This window comes from Otolemur garnettii, unplaced genomic scaffold, assembly GCF_000181295.1.
Source record: "Otolemur garnettii isolate 467f Iridium unplaced genomic scaffold, OtoGar3 scaffold00173, whole genome shotgun sequence".
Classification (NCBI taxonomy): Eukaryota; Metazoa; Chordata; class Mammalia; order Primates; family Galagidae; genus Otolemur; species Otolemur garnettii.
Window position 1 is genome coordinate 1,879,173 of NW_003852568.1, and position 13,535 is coordinate 1,892,707.

Consider the following 13,535-nt stretch of genomic DNA (forward strand, 5'->3'; position numbering starts at 1 on the left):
GGCGCCCGCCACAATGCCCAGCTATTTTTTGGTTGCAGCCATCGTTGCAGCCCGTTTGGCGGGTCCGGGCTGGATTCGAACCTGCCACCTTAGGTGTATGTGGCTGGTGCCTTAGCCGGTTGAGCTACCGGCGCCAAGCCGAGAAAGCATGTTGATCATTTTATTACTGATTAAGTCTGTCTCTCTTTAAAATACAGTGATAGATTAGGTATCAAATTTCTTATAGCCTAGAAGCAGTAGACTGGAGATAGATAACTCAAACAGATTCCCAGGCTGAGGTTTGACCCTGCGGTCCAGTAATGTCAATGGAGGTGGGAATCTTAAAACATTTTATTATTAAACACCATAGTAATTGCACCTCCTCCTACCTACTAATGCATCATTAAGTTGCTTTTGGTTAGAATTCTTTTTTTTCCCTCTTTTTTTTTTCTTCTTTTTTTAGAGAGAGAGTCTCATTTTGTCACCCTCAGTAGAGTGCTGTGGTCTCGCAGCCCACAGCAACCTCAAACTCCTGGGCATAAGTGATTCTCTTACTTCTGCCTCACAAGTAGCTGGGACTACAGGCGCCTACCACAACGCCTGGCTATTTTTTGGTTGCAGCTGTCGTTGTTTGGTGGGCCCCGGCTGGATTTGAACCCACCAGCTCAGGTGTATGTGGGCGCCTTAGCTGCTTGAGCCACAGATGCTGAGCCAGTTTTTTTTTTTTTTTGAGACAGAGTTTCACTTTCTCACCTTCAGTAGAGTGTCATGGCAGCATCACACTGCTCACAGCAACCTCCAGCTCTTGGGTTTAGGCAATTCTCTTGCCTCAGCCTCCCCAGTAGGTGGGACTACAGGCACCTGTCACAATGCCTGGCTATTTTTTTGATGTGGTTTGGCCAGGGCCGGGTTTGAACCTGCCATCCTTGGTATATGGGGCCGACACCCTACTCACTGAGCCACAGAAGCCGCCCCAGAGTTTTTTATTTTTTTAATGTCAGAACTGCAGTCTACCCTCCTGAACTTTATTAGTTATTTTATTTTAATTTTTTTGAGACAGAGTCTCAAGCTGTCTCCATGGGTAGAGTGCCATGGCGTCATAGCTTACAGCAACCTCCAACTCTTAGACTCAAGTGATCCTCTTCCTCAGTTTTTCTATTTTTTTTTTTTTTTTTAATAGACGTAGCCTCAAGCTATCCCCCTGGGTAGAGTGCCATGGCATCACAGCTCACAGCAACCTCCAACTCCTGGGCTCAAGCGAGTCTCCTGCCTCAGCCTCCCAAGTAGCTGGGATTATAGGCGCCCACCACAACGCCCAGCCATTTTTTGGTTGCAGCCATCATTGTTGTTTGGCGGGCCGGCTGGGAATTCGAACCTGCAACCTTAGGTGTATGTGGCTGGCGCCTTAGCCGCTTGATCCACAGGCTCCGAGCCAGTTTTTCTATTTTTAGTAGAAACAGGGTCTCACTTTTGCTCCGGCTGGTCTTGAACTCATGAGCTCTTCAAATCTACCCACCTTGGCCTCCCAGAGTGCTGGGATTTCAGGCATGAGCTACTGCCTGAGCTACCTCCTGAACCTTAAGGTTCTTTTTACTGAGTTGTATGAAACACTTGATAAATTCATTTTGTATGGAAGTTGTGAGAATAAAGTGTTAGCTAGGTCATTTTCCTATAAGAAATAAAGGCAATCCCTGTGTTGTCAACAAGCTAGGTTCTTCAGGTTTGTTCTTAAGTTAAATTTATTTATAAGTTGGAAAATGTACATTTACCAGTTACCTGTAATAGCCTGCATTCATTAAGTTCAAGTCTCTGTCAGTTGGGTATTTGTAACTTGGGGACTGCGTATATACCTTCATTCTGTGTTTAGTTGGAGATGTACTATGTAAGATTTTTCTAATGGTGGAGTCAGAATTATTTGGTTGGGGAAATAGTTATTCTGGATTATGTTTGTTTGGGGACAGTATCTTGGCTGTGGTATGCTGAGTGAATGAGAGAGAGCTTTACTTCTTTTCCTCAAGTGTCTATCTTCCTTACCCCACCTTGAATTCAAACTTCTTTTCAGTAAAAACTTAAAAAAAAATTTTTTTTGAGACAGAATCTTTCTCTGTTGCCCCAAGTAGAGTGCAGTAATGTCATCACAGCTTACTATAACTTCAAACTCCTGAGCTCAAGCAGTCTTTCTGCCTCACCCTTCCAAGCTAGATACCCAGCTAATTTTTCTAATTTTTACTTAGTCGAGACAGGGTCTTGCTTTTGCTCTGGCTGGTCTCGAATTCCTGAAATCTGCAGTCCTCCTGCCTCAGTTCTTTCAGGATTAGAGGTGTCTGGTGAATTCAGGTTTCTTAAGTGTGATTTGTGCTATAAGCTTCCTGTGCTGTGTCCTTGCTTGTTAATAGTGCTTGACACACAATGCCAGTGTAGCGTCTTACATTGCTCTCTTTCTGGGCTTTTCTGTACTGATGAACTCTGATTTGAGAAGAGAATTTATGTTGATGTGTCTTTCTGTTTGTCTTCATTGCCTGGCAAGTAGTCAGGTCAGGACTCACTGATTGGTTCTTGAAATATATTGTTTATCATTGTATTTCTGTATGCCACAGGGCTTTTTCAACTTTTTTTTTTCTTTTTGAGACAGGGTCTCGCTATGTTGCCCAGGCTGGAGTACAGTGGCTATTCACAGGTGCACACTACATATATCATAGCGCATTACAGCCTCGAACTCCTGGGCTCAAGCGATCCTCCTGCCTCAGCCTCCCGAGTAGCTGGGACAACAGGTGTGCGCTGCCACGCCCGGCTCTTTCAACTATTTTGACTGTTCGTAAGTGTGTGTTGTATTGATGGCTAGTAATTATAAATTGCCTTGGTGATTTTGGTGGTGCCTGCTCATATGCCATATTATTAACCTTTCCACATAGCAAGGTTCTATATAACTTTTCCTTTCACTTTAAATATTTCTTCTCATAAATTCTTTTGTTTTTTCTTCTATCAGTTTCCGTTGTTTGTTTGTTTGTTTGTTTTACAGTCTCCCTTTGTCATTCAGGGTAGAGTGCAACGGCATCATTCTAGCTCACTGCAATCTCTAATTCCTGGGCTTAAGTATCCTCCTGCCTCAGCCTGTCAAGTAAAATGCCAGGCTAAGTTTTCAGTTTTTGGTAGTGAGGGGATCTTGCTGTTTCTCAGCCTGGTCTTGAATTCCTGAACTCAAGCATCAAGTAGTCCTTCCATCTCAGCCTCACAGAATGTTAGGATTACAGGTGTGAACCACCATACCCAAACCCAGTTTTTGAGGTTTTGTTAGCCCTTGCATATAGTTTTTGTTACTCTAATTAGAGGTTTAGGGTTTTTTTTGGTTGTTTTTTTTTGTTTTGTTTTGTTTTTTTTTTTTTAGAGACAGAGTCTCACTTTATCACCCTCGGTAGAGTGCCGTGGCATCCCACAGCTCACAGCAACCTCCAACTCTTGAGCTTAGGCGATTCTCTTGCCTCAGCCTCCCAAGTAGCTGGGACCACAGGTGCCTGTCATGACGCCCAGCTATTTTTTGGTTGCAGTTTGACTGGGGCTGGTTTGAACCTGCCACCCTTGGTATATGGGGCCGGCGCCCTACCCACTGAGCCACAGGCGCTGCCCAGAGGTTTCAGTTTTGTGAATGAATTATTATTTGGCACATTTCTAAAACGTGAAATTTATGATGACTTTCCTTAAGCAAGGAATTTGATTTTTTGTATTCACTTTTAACTTTTATCTTCAACTATAATTTGAATAATATTCTGTGACTCAGATTATAAAAGAAGTTATTTTGTTTGCAGTTTGGACAAAAAGTAGCATTATTTTTATAATTTTTTTTAATTGAATGGTAACTGTGTACATTAATGCACTTCTGGGGTACAGTGTGGTGTTTTCACACACAATCCGAAACACTTCCATCAGACCGGTTAACATAGCCTTCATGTCATTTTCTTAGGTATTGTGTTAAAATGTTCATATTCTACTCATAAAAAAGTAGCATTATAATGTTGCTATATACTTGTGCACACAAAAATTAGTGAACTAAGCATGAATGTTCAATTTTGTTCAAATATACTAGCTTTTAACTTGGCCAAAGGAATATTTGGTATTTCATGCCAAATACTATCTTTGAGCAAGAAGAATCCTTGAGGTTATCTACATTAACCTCATTTTACAGGTTGAGAAAATATGGAGAAGTTGACTGGCTTGCCTAATTTTGGTGAGTAGTCAAAAGCTTAAAGGCTAAGATATGCTGTAAACTTTTGTGTATGTACCCAGGAGTCTTTACATTTGCTAAAAATAGAGATAGGGACTGGGTACCTTAATGTCTAAAAACTACTGTTCTGTGAATTAGGATTATAATTTGTCACAAGATTAGAGTATAAAAACCAATTGAGAGTGGATATTTAGTGAATCAGAACAATATGCTGTACTTGATGCAGCATATAATATAAAGTAGGCACTTAATAAAATTGTGTTGATTGTTTGAAACATGGATTGTTTGTATATGTGAAAGGTAGGATGAATTTTGTGGATTTTTTCGTATCAGCAACTTGGTTCTATGTATGTATTGAATAACTATAGGCAAATTATTTGTCCTTTCTTACATCAGTTTCTCTCTTTTCTTTTTCTTTTTTGCAGTTTTTGACTGGGGCTGGGTTTGAAGCCACCACCTCTGGCATTTGGGGCCAGCGCCCTACTCTTTTTAGCCACAGGCGCCGCCCCTTGCTTTTTAAAAAAATATTTATTTATTTATTTTTGAGACAGAGCCTCAAGCTATTCCCCTGGGCAGAGTGCCGTGGCACCACAGCGCACAGCAACCTCCAACTCCTGGGCTCAAGCGAGTCTCCTGTCTCAGCCTCCCAAGTAGCTGGGACTACAGGCGCCCACCACAACGCCTGGCTATTTTTTTTTTTTTTTTTTTTGGTTGCAGCCGTCATTGTTGTTTGGTGGCTGGGCTGGATTTGAACCCACCACCTTAGGTGTATGTGGCTGGCGCCTTAGCCACTTGAGCCACAGGCGCCGAGCCTGCTTTTTTTTTTTTTTTTTAAAAGCATCTTGCTATGTGGCCTAGGCTGGAGAGCAGTGGTGCCATCATAGCTCACTGCAACCCCCTTGGCTCAAGAGATCCTCCTGCCTCCAGCCTCAATCCTCTGAGACTACAGGTGTGTGCCACCATTTCTGACTAATTAAATAAAAAGTGTTTTGGTGGAGACAGGTCCTCTCTGTTGTCCAGGCTGGTCTCAAATGCCTGGGCTCAAGCTATGCTCCTGTCTTGGCCTCCCAAAATGCTTGGATTACTGGCATGAATCACTGTACCTGGCTGGTCCTCCCAAACCCCCACCCCCAACTCTCCTGCCTTCCCAACCCCTCTATCTCCCCTATGTTCCTTTACTCCAGATATGAGATAAATATATTTTGGGGACAACCCTAACTTCTAGTTTAACTTGTGCTATTTTGTTAATGTACTTTCAGTAAATATTCTACTAAGTATAAATCACAGTAATTATTGTTATGAAGGATCAAACTCTTCTCAGTGTTTGGTTATAAGTCCAGGTCCTTGAAGATTAGTCCTGAGTGAACCCTGGAGGATAGTTTTAATGACTTTTCAGAGATGGTTCTTTTCTATCTGGGTCATTGATTTTCCTTCCCTCTTCCTCCCCTTTCCTTTTATCTTTTTTTTCTTCCTTTATTTTTTAAAATTTTATTTATTTAAATTTCATTATTTATTATTATTATTTTTTTTTACAGACAGAGTCTCACTTTATCGCCTTTGGTAGAGTGCCATGGCATCACAGCTCACAGCAACCTCCAGCTTTTGCTTTTTCTCTTGCCTCAGCCTCCTGAGTAGCTGGGACTACAGGCGCTCGCCACAACCCCTGGCTATTTTTTTGTTGCAGTTTGGCTGCGGCTGGGTTTGAACCTGCCACCCTCAGTATATGGGGCCAGTGCCTTATTCACTGAGCCACAGATACTGCCCCCCCCCCTTTTTTTTTTTTTTAAACAGAGTCTCACTTAGTTGTCCTGGGAGTTGAGTGCCATGGCGTCATAGCCCAACAGCAACCTCAAACTTTTGGGCTCAAGTGATCCTCTTGTCTCAGCCTCCCAGGTAGCTGTGACTACAGGTACCCGCCACAACACCTGGCTAGATTTTCTTATTTTATTTTTTTTTTATTTTGGCAGAAAGAATCTCACTTTTGTTACTCTTGGTACAGTGCCAAGAGTATGGCATCATAGCTCATAGCAACCTCTAACTCTTGGGCACAAGCAATTCTCTTGCCTCAGCCTCCCGAGTAGCTGGGACTACAGGTGCCCTCTGCAGTGCCCAGCTATTTTTTATTTTATTTTTTTGAGATAGAGTCTTACTATGTTGCCCTTGGTAGAGTGCTGTGGTGTCACAGCTCACAGCAACCTGCAACTCTTGGGCTAAGCGTTTCTCTTGCCTCAGCCTCCCAAGTAACTGGGACTACTGGCATCCCACAACGCCCAGTTATTTTTTGTTTTTTTTAGAGACAGAGTCTCACTTTGTTACCCTTGGTAGAGTACAGTGGCATCACAGCTCACAGCAACATCCAAGTCCTGGGCTTAGGTGATTCTCTTGTCTCAATCTCCCGAGTAGCTGGGACCACAGGCGCTTACCACAACGCCAGCTGTTTTTTGTTTGGAGTTTGGCTAGGGCTGGGTTTGAACCTACCACTCTTGGTATATGGGGCCAGTGGCCTGCCCACTGAACCACAGGTGCCGCCCATGCCTGGCTATTTTTTGTTGGCAGTCGTCATTGTTGTTTAGCTGGCTCAGGCTGGGTTGGAACCCACCGCCCTTGATGTATGTGGCTGGTGCTATAACCACTGTGCTATGGGTGCCAAGCCCGCCTAGCTGTTAAGAGACAGGGTCTTGCTCTTGCTCAGGCTGGTCCTGAACCTGTGAGCTCAGGCAGTCTACCTGCCTCAGCCTCCCAGAGTGCTAGGATTATAGGTATGAGCCATTGCACCTGGCAGTTTTTCTATTTTTAGTAGAGATGAGTTCTCACTTTGCTTAGAGTGGTCTCAAATTGCTGAGCTCAGGCAATCCACCTGCCTTGGCCTCCAGAGTGTTAGGATTACAGGCATGAGCCGCTGTGCCCAGGCTTTTCATTTTTTTGCCTTTTTTTTTTTTTTTTGGCTGGGGCTGGGTTTGTACCCGCCACCTCTGGCATATGGGGCTGGCGCCTTACTCCTTTGAGCCACAGGTGCAGCCCTTCTTTTTTTCTTGACAGAGTCTTGCTTTACTGCCCAGGCTAGAGTGCCATGGTGTCAGCCTAGCTCACAGCAACCTCAAACACCTAGGTTCAAGTGATCCTTTTGTCTCAGCCTCTTTAGTAGCTGGGACTACAGGTACCCACCACAACTCCCAGCAAATATTTTTATTTTTAGTAGAGATGGGGTCTTGCTTTGCTCGACTGATCTGGAATTCCTGACATAAAATGATCCTCCTGCCTCAGCCTCCCAGAGTGCTAGGATTACAGGTGTGAGCCACCATCCCACACCTACATCACTTATTTTCTAATCCCTTGTGTCAAGTTTTCTGCTGTCAAAGAAAGCTGTTATGTCATTATTGATGAAATCTGTAGAAGGACAGCTAGGAGTTAATGTACTTTGTCCAGACCTTACCACTCTATTAGTTGTCTTGGGTTACCATAACAGAGTTCCACAGAGTAGGGGGCTTAAACAGTAGAAATGGATTTTCTCAGTTTTCTGGAGACCCAAGAGTCTGAGAAGGTTTACAACAGGGTTGGTTGGATCAGTGCCTGTAGCCAGTGGTTATGGTGCCAGCTATATACACCAAGGGTGGTGATTTCGAACCCAGCCTGGACCACTAAACAACAGTGACAACTACAACAAAAAAAATGGCCAGGCGTTGTGGCCAACCTCAAACTCCTGGGCTCAAGTGATTCTCTTGAGCCCGGGAGTTTGAGGTTGCTGTGAGCTGTGACATCACGGCACTCTACCGAGGGCGACATGGGTGAGACTGTGTCTCAAAAGGAAAAAACAGGATTGGTTCTTGGTAAGGCCTCTTCCCTTGGCTCAGAGATGGCTGCTTCTTTCTGTATCCTCACATAGTCATCCCTCTGTGTTGTCTGGGTCCTCATCTCCTCTTAAAAAGATACCAGTCAGATTGAATTGGGGCCCTGAATCCAAATACAGTCACATTCTGAGGTACTTGAGATTAGGACTTAAATATATGAATTTGGAGAGGGTTAGGACACCTGTGTGACACTCTGACTTTGGCCAAGTAATTTAATGGTTTGTATGATGTGAAACGGAAATTTGAAAGGTATATGTGAACTTTGCTCACTGTGTTGTGAGGAGGTTTGTTTTTGTTTTATTTTAGGCCTGGTTGGTTGTTGATTTGAAATATAATTTTACTTATTTTTCTTTCTTCATGCTTGGCTTTTATTTCTGGAACACAAGTAGTAATTAACCACTTGACTAACCATTCATGGAAAAGTTTAAGGAGTCTATCTAGTCAAGTGCAGTAGAACAAGGAGTTCAGTCTGTAACTGATGGTGAACAATCAAGTGAGGTAACTGATTACCATCAGACCAGCCTAAAGTCCTTGTTTTTAGAACAAGTTTTATTCAACAGATCCATAAATGGAAAGATGTTTTTTCCTGTCCTCTCTCTATAAGGTCTTAAGTGAAGTATTACTATTTCTTAAAAATCTCTATTGTTTTATTCAAAGTGTATTAGTAACAATGTATTGGTTGTTTTGCATTTGACTTTAGTCATTTTCATATTTGTCCAATAGATCCTTGATATGGTTCTAGGTTAGTGCTTTGAATCCATGTACCCATCACCTAGCTTCAATAATCATCAACTTTCTGTTGTTTCATATACTGTTCATTAAAACATTTTCTCCATTGGATTGTAGTGTCTCCTTATTTTTTATTAATTAAAAGTATAACTGGATAAGTAGATTTGTTCACAGCTACTCTTGTGAAATAGTTATAAAAAATACAGATCATTTCTTAGCATATACATATCTTAAGTATGATGACCTAATTTTTGGTGGATAATGTACATTATTAGGCAGAAATAGACAAGTTCACACTGGTAGGTAAAGTATTCAGTATTCAGTCAAAACTTTGTTTGTGGCCCCTGCTTCTTGGTCGATTTCTAGTCCCACTTGTCTTCTACCATCTATCCACTTCCTGAGAGACTTCCTTGTCAATTCTGTCTACCAGATTGACCACCTGAGTGGCCACTTGACCAGCCACTGCTCTATCTGAAATTAGAAGATGTGTTTCCGTCATTCTTCAATTTCATGTCGTTAGGCTGGCACCGAGAGTATCCAGTCTGAATCATGCCACTTTACTTGTAATCTTTCTGACTCAGCCTTGGGAACATCAAAGCAGACACTCATATTTCCTTTTAGGAGGCACATTTTGATAATCTGGGACACAGCATTGCCGCTCAACTTTCTTTTTTTTTGAGATGGAGATGTGGTGGCATAATAGCTCATAGTAACTCAAAACTCTTGGGCTTAAGTGATTCTCTTCCCTCAGCCTCCCAAGTAGCTGGGACTACAGTTGCCCACCACAAGGCCTGGCTGTTTTTAGAGATATAGTCTCACTCTGGCTCAGGCTGCTGTCAAACCTGTGAGCTCAGGCAGTCCACCCGCTTTAGCTTCCCAGAATGCTAGGATTGCAGGCAGTGTGAGCCACTGAACCTGGCCCTACTACTCAGCTTTTAAGTTCTTCCCAGGCACAGCTGACATTCTGTATTTCTTCGAGGCTTTCCAAAGTTGTGGCATCCATGCTTTTAGATTTAACTAACCCATTGTAGAAGGAACACTTCAATGTTTAAAAGTAATTCCTGCTTTTTCTTCCACATATTCTCTTGGTTGATAAAAACATACACAAATCCCTGTCCGGCTAGCTTTGCATCCAGAGTGGTGGATATAGTATTCAACGTTCTGAGGAGGAGAACTTTGAATCACAGTGTCAACCTCAGGAATGTCCAAACCACCGGCAGCCACATTGGTTGCCCCCAAAACTTTAAAACTACCTTCTCTGAAGACTTTCACTATAATTTCTCTTTGTGATTGTGCAGTGTCTCCATGTAAACACTGGGCATTCTGTTTTGTGTGTGGATTCATGGCCATTTCATTTACATTCTTGGTTTCACAGATGATAATAGCCCTCTTCTTCACACCAACTGTAGATTGAAGGACATCTCCAATAATTGCTGGCATCTGAGATGGCCTAATGTTCCACAGCGTTGCAGCCTTTTGAGTCATTTTTCCAACAAGGTTAACCTGTTCATATCTGAATTTCATGTATTTTTTTTGCAACTTTGTATATCTATTGTGGGCAAGTTGCAGAAAAAAGTCTGAGGACTGTCTGCAGAATCAGTTTTGTAGGATTCGTGAATAATATTTTCAACTTGCTCAGCAAAACCTAAATCTAACATCTAATCCACTTCATCAAGCACAACAACCAAGATTTCAGTACCATTTCAAATATAATTCATTTGGCTTTGATAGAATGTTCCACCATAAAAACATGCCACACTGAGCTTCCTAGTTACTATATCTTTGAAATCTTGTCAGTTCCCTTTTTGGAGTGAAAAAAGTACCTTTGGTGAGCATCTTTTTAAAATTGTTTCTTGATTTCTTTGGAGTCTTTCAGTCAAGGGGATGGCAAAAGAGAATGACTTTCCTGTTATTGTCCATGCTTGAGCTATTAAATCTTTTCCTTCATATATAGGACCAAAGGTCTAGACTTGAATAGGAGAGTGACATATGTTATCCCTTGACCAGAAGCTTTATTGTTTCTTCACGAGTAGGAAAATTGGAGAAGGCTGTCTTTTTCTGTTCATGTGTTAGGGTCTCTCAGTTTATTGTCACATGATTTATGAGTAGAACTATCTAAGAATGATACTTGCTTTGATTTTTTTTTTCATATATATCATCTCCATTTGGTCGATCTTTTTTCTTATGAGATTTAGAAGATTTAGATTTTAGATGGAATTCATCTGAAAGTCTATGAAATCCTTCTTCAGTATCTCCATTTAGCTTCTCTGCTTCACTTTCATTTTACCTTTTTTGAGCATGGGAGCATCCAAGTCACCCACAACACCATTTTCTTTTGTTCATGATTTCTCACCTGAGTCGTAATGGTGCTTGACTTCCTTCTGCCACTCAGCGTTGTGTAATATGTTTTCATCTTTAAATCTTCATAACAACCCTGTAAGGGAAGGTCCGTTGTCCCTTATCCAAAATTCCGATATCTATAAAATTCTTTTCAGCTCGGCACCCATAGTATAGTGGTTATGATGTCAGCCACATACACCAAGGGTGGCGGGTTCGAACCCGGCCCAGGCCAGCTAAATAACAATGACAACTGCAACAAAAAATAGCCAGGCGTTGTGGTGGAGGCCTGTAGTCCCAGCTCCTTGGGAGGCCGAGGCAAGAGAATCGCTAGAGCCCAAGAGTTTGAGGTTGCTGTGAACTGTGACGCCACAGCACTCTACTGAGTGTGACATAGACTCTGTCTCAAAAAAAGAAAAAATAATAAAGCTCTTTTGCCTCTCCTTCCTCTGACTGTCGAACTCTTCTAAGGGTGCTTCCAGCTCCATAATGCCCCCTCCTCCCCCAAGGAGTTTCCCAAGCATCACTGGCCACTGGCGCCTTCCTCTGGGCACAGTGACCACAATGACAGTTAGTTTGTGAAAGGAAGTGGAGGCAGGATGGCCGTAAAATGTTAAACTAACAGTTCAATTGCATTTAATAATACATTGGCAGTGTTTTACAGCCATGACCTCTAGTTCCAAAGCATTTTTGTCCCAGATGGAAACGCCATTCCCATTAAGCTCTCAGTCTTCATTCTTTTCATTTCCCAGCCCCTCATAACCATTTAGCTTTCTGTCTTGTGTATTAGTGTATTCTGGAGTTTTCATACAAATGGAATCCTACAACATGTGGCTTTTTGAGGCTAACCTCTTTCCCTTAGCATGGTAGTTTCATTACTCATCCATGTTGTAGTTTGCATCAGTACTGTATTCCTTTTGTGAGCTGAATAATATTGAAGCACCTTTTGATATGTAAAAATCTCTGTTCTCATTTGTTACCAATAATGTTAAGGAATATAGCTTGTAGTTGCAGCTACAGAGGACGGTTGCTTGAGCCCAGGAGTTCAAGACTGCAGTAAATTCTGATTGAGCCACTGCCCTCCCATCTGAGTGACGAGCAGACCACACTGCTAAAAGAAAAAATTAGAACAATTTTATTCTAATAAAATTATAAATTTGATTGTAGAGTGAAAAAATAATTTAAAACTGCAGTTTCAAAACTCTTTTTAGAATTGGTAACCTACAAAACTGAATTGAAGTTGGTAATTGAAATTTGGATATAGAAACTTAATCGTATTCATGGGATAGTTGAGTAAACATTTCTCTACTAACTTCATTGAGTCAACTGCTTGATAATGCTTTTTGTACACTAGTTTGCACACAATTCTAAGGGATGGACTGTTTCTCATCTGATTACAAACTATCATTTGTCAGGGACCTCTGGAATTGCTCTAGAGTAGTGGAAATAATACATGTTAAATGTGTATTTTACTTTATTATTTGATTTTGGTGTATCTGAGCTGGGATTTCTTTTCTTTCTATCTGTCATAGTCATCGTCTTTTCCCTTATTGTTATAACATTATTATTATTAATGGTTTCAGGAGCCAAACTGACAAGCATGAATGAGATAGTAATAAGAACATTTCCATTCAAAGAAAATCACAGTTTTTTTCAGGCCTTTTATTTAGTGTCTTTTTTTTTTTGAGACAGAGCCTCAAGCTGAGCCCCTGGGTAGAGTGCTGTGGCTTCATAGCTCACAGCAACCTCCAATTTCTAGGCTCAAGCGAGTCTCCTGCCTTAGCCTCCCAAGTAGCTGGGACCACAGGTGCTCACTACAACGCCTGGCTATTTTTTGGTTGCAGCTGTCTTTGTTGTTTGGCGGGTTCCAGGCTGGATTTGAACCTGCCACCTTAGGTGTATGTGGCTGGCGCCTTAGCCACTTGAGCCACAGGCGCCGAGCCTATTCAGTGTCTTTTTTTTTTTTTTTTTTTTTTTTTTTTTTGAGACAGAGCCTCAAGCTGTCCCCCTGGGTAGAGTGCCATGGTATCACTCTCACAGCAACCTCCAACTCCTGGGCTCAAGCGAGTCTCCTGCCTCAGCCTCCCAAGTAGCTGGGACTACAGGCCTCCGCCACAACGCCTGGCCATTTTTTTGGTTGCAGCCATCATTGTTGTTTGGCGGGCCCGGGCTGGGGATTGGAACCTGCCACCTTAGGTGTATGTGGCTGGCACCTTAGCCGCTTGAGCCATAGGCGCTGAGCCCTATTCAGTGTCTTAAGAATGAGATAAAACAAATTTAAGAATACAGGAAAATAGTGGAGACTACAACCTTTTCTTCTTTCGAAACAAAATTGTGGAAATGCTTCTAACTTCTGTCCTTTGTGTGTTTTTAATGGTCCATTTTTTCCCCCCTTGGAGACAGATTTTTTTTTTTTTTTTTTT

At 42.0% G+C, this 13,535-nt stretch overlaps 1 protein-coding gene and 1 pseudogene across 6 annotated transcripts in view; one reads left to right on the forward strand and one right to left on the reverse strand.

Annotated features, from left to right (window-relative positions):
• WDR33 (WD repeat domain 33) overlaps positions 1 to 13,535 on the forward strand; it is a 128,747-nt gene that overhangs the window by 37,732 nt on the left and 77,480 nt on the right. The window contains exon 1 of one of the 6 annotated variants that reach the window (XM_023519370.1): positions 2,731 to 2,750. The exons of the other annotated variants lie outside the window; for them this stretch is intronic. The gene's annotated coding sequence lies outside the window, so the exon portion shown is untranslated. Of the gene's footprint in view, positions 1 to 2,730; positions 2,751 to 13,535 lie in introns of those variants that run through there. 6 annotated transcript variants of the gene reach the window in all.
• On the reverse strand, positions 9,070 to 11,636 carry LOC100953297 (annotated as a pseudogene).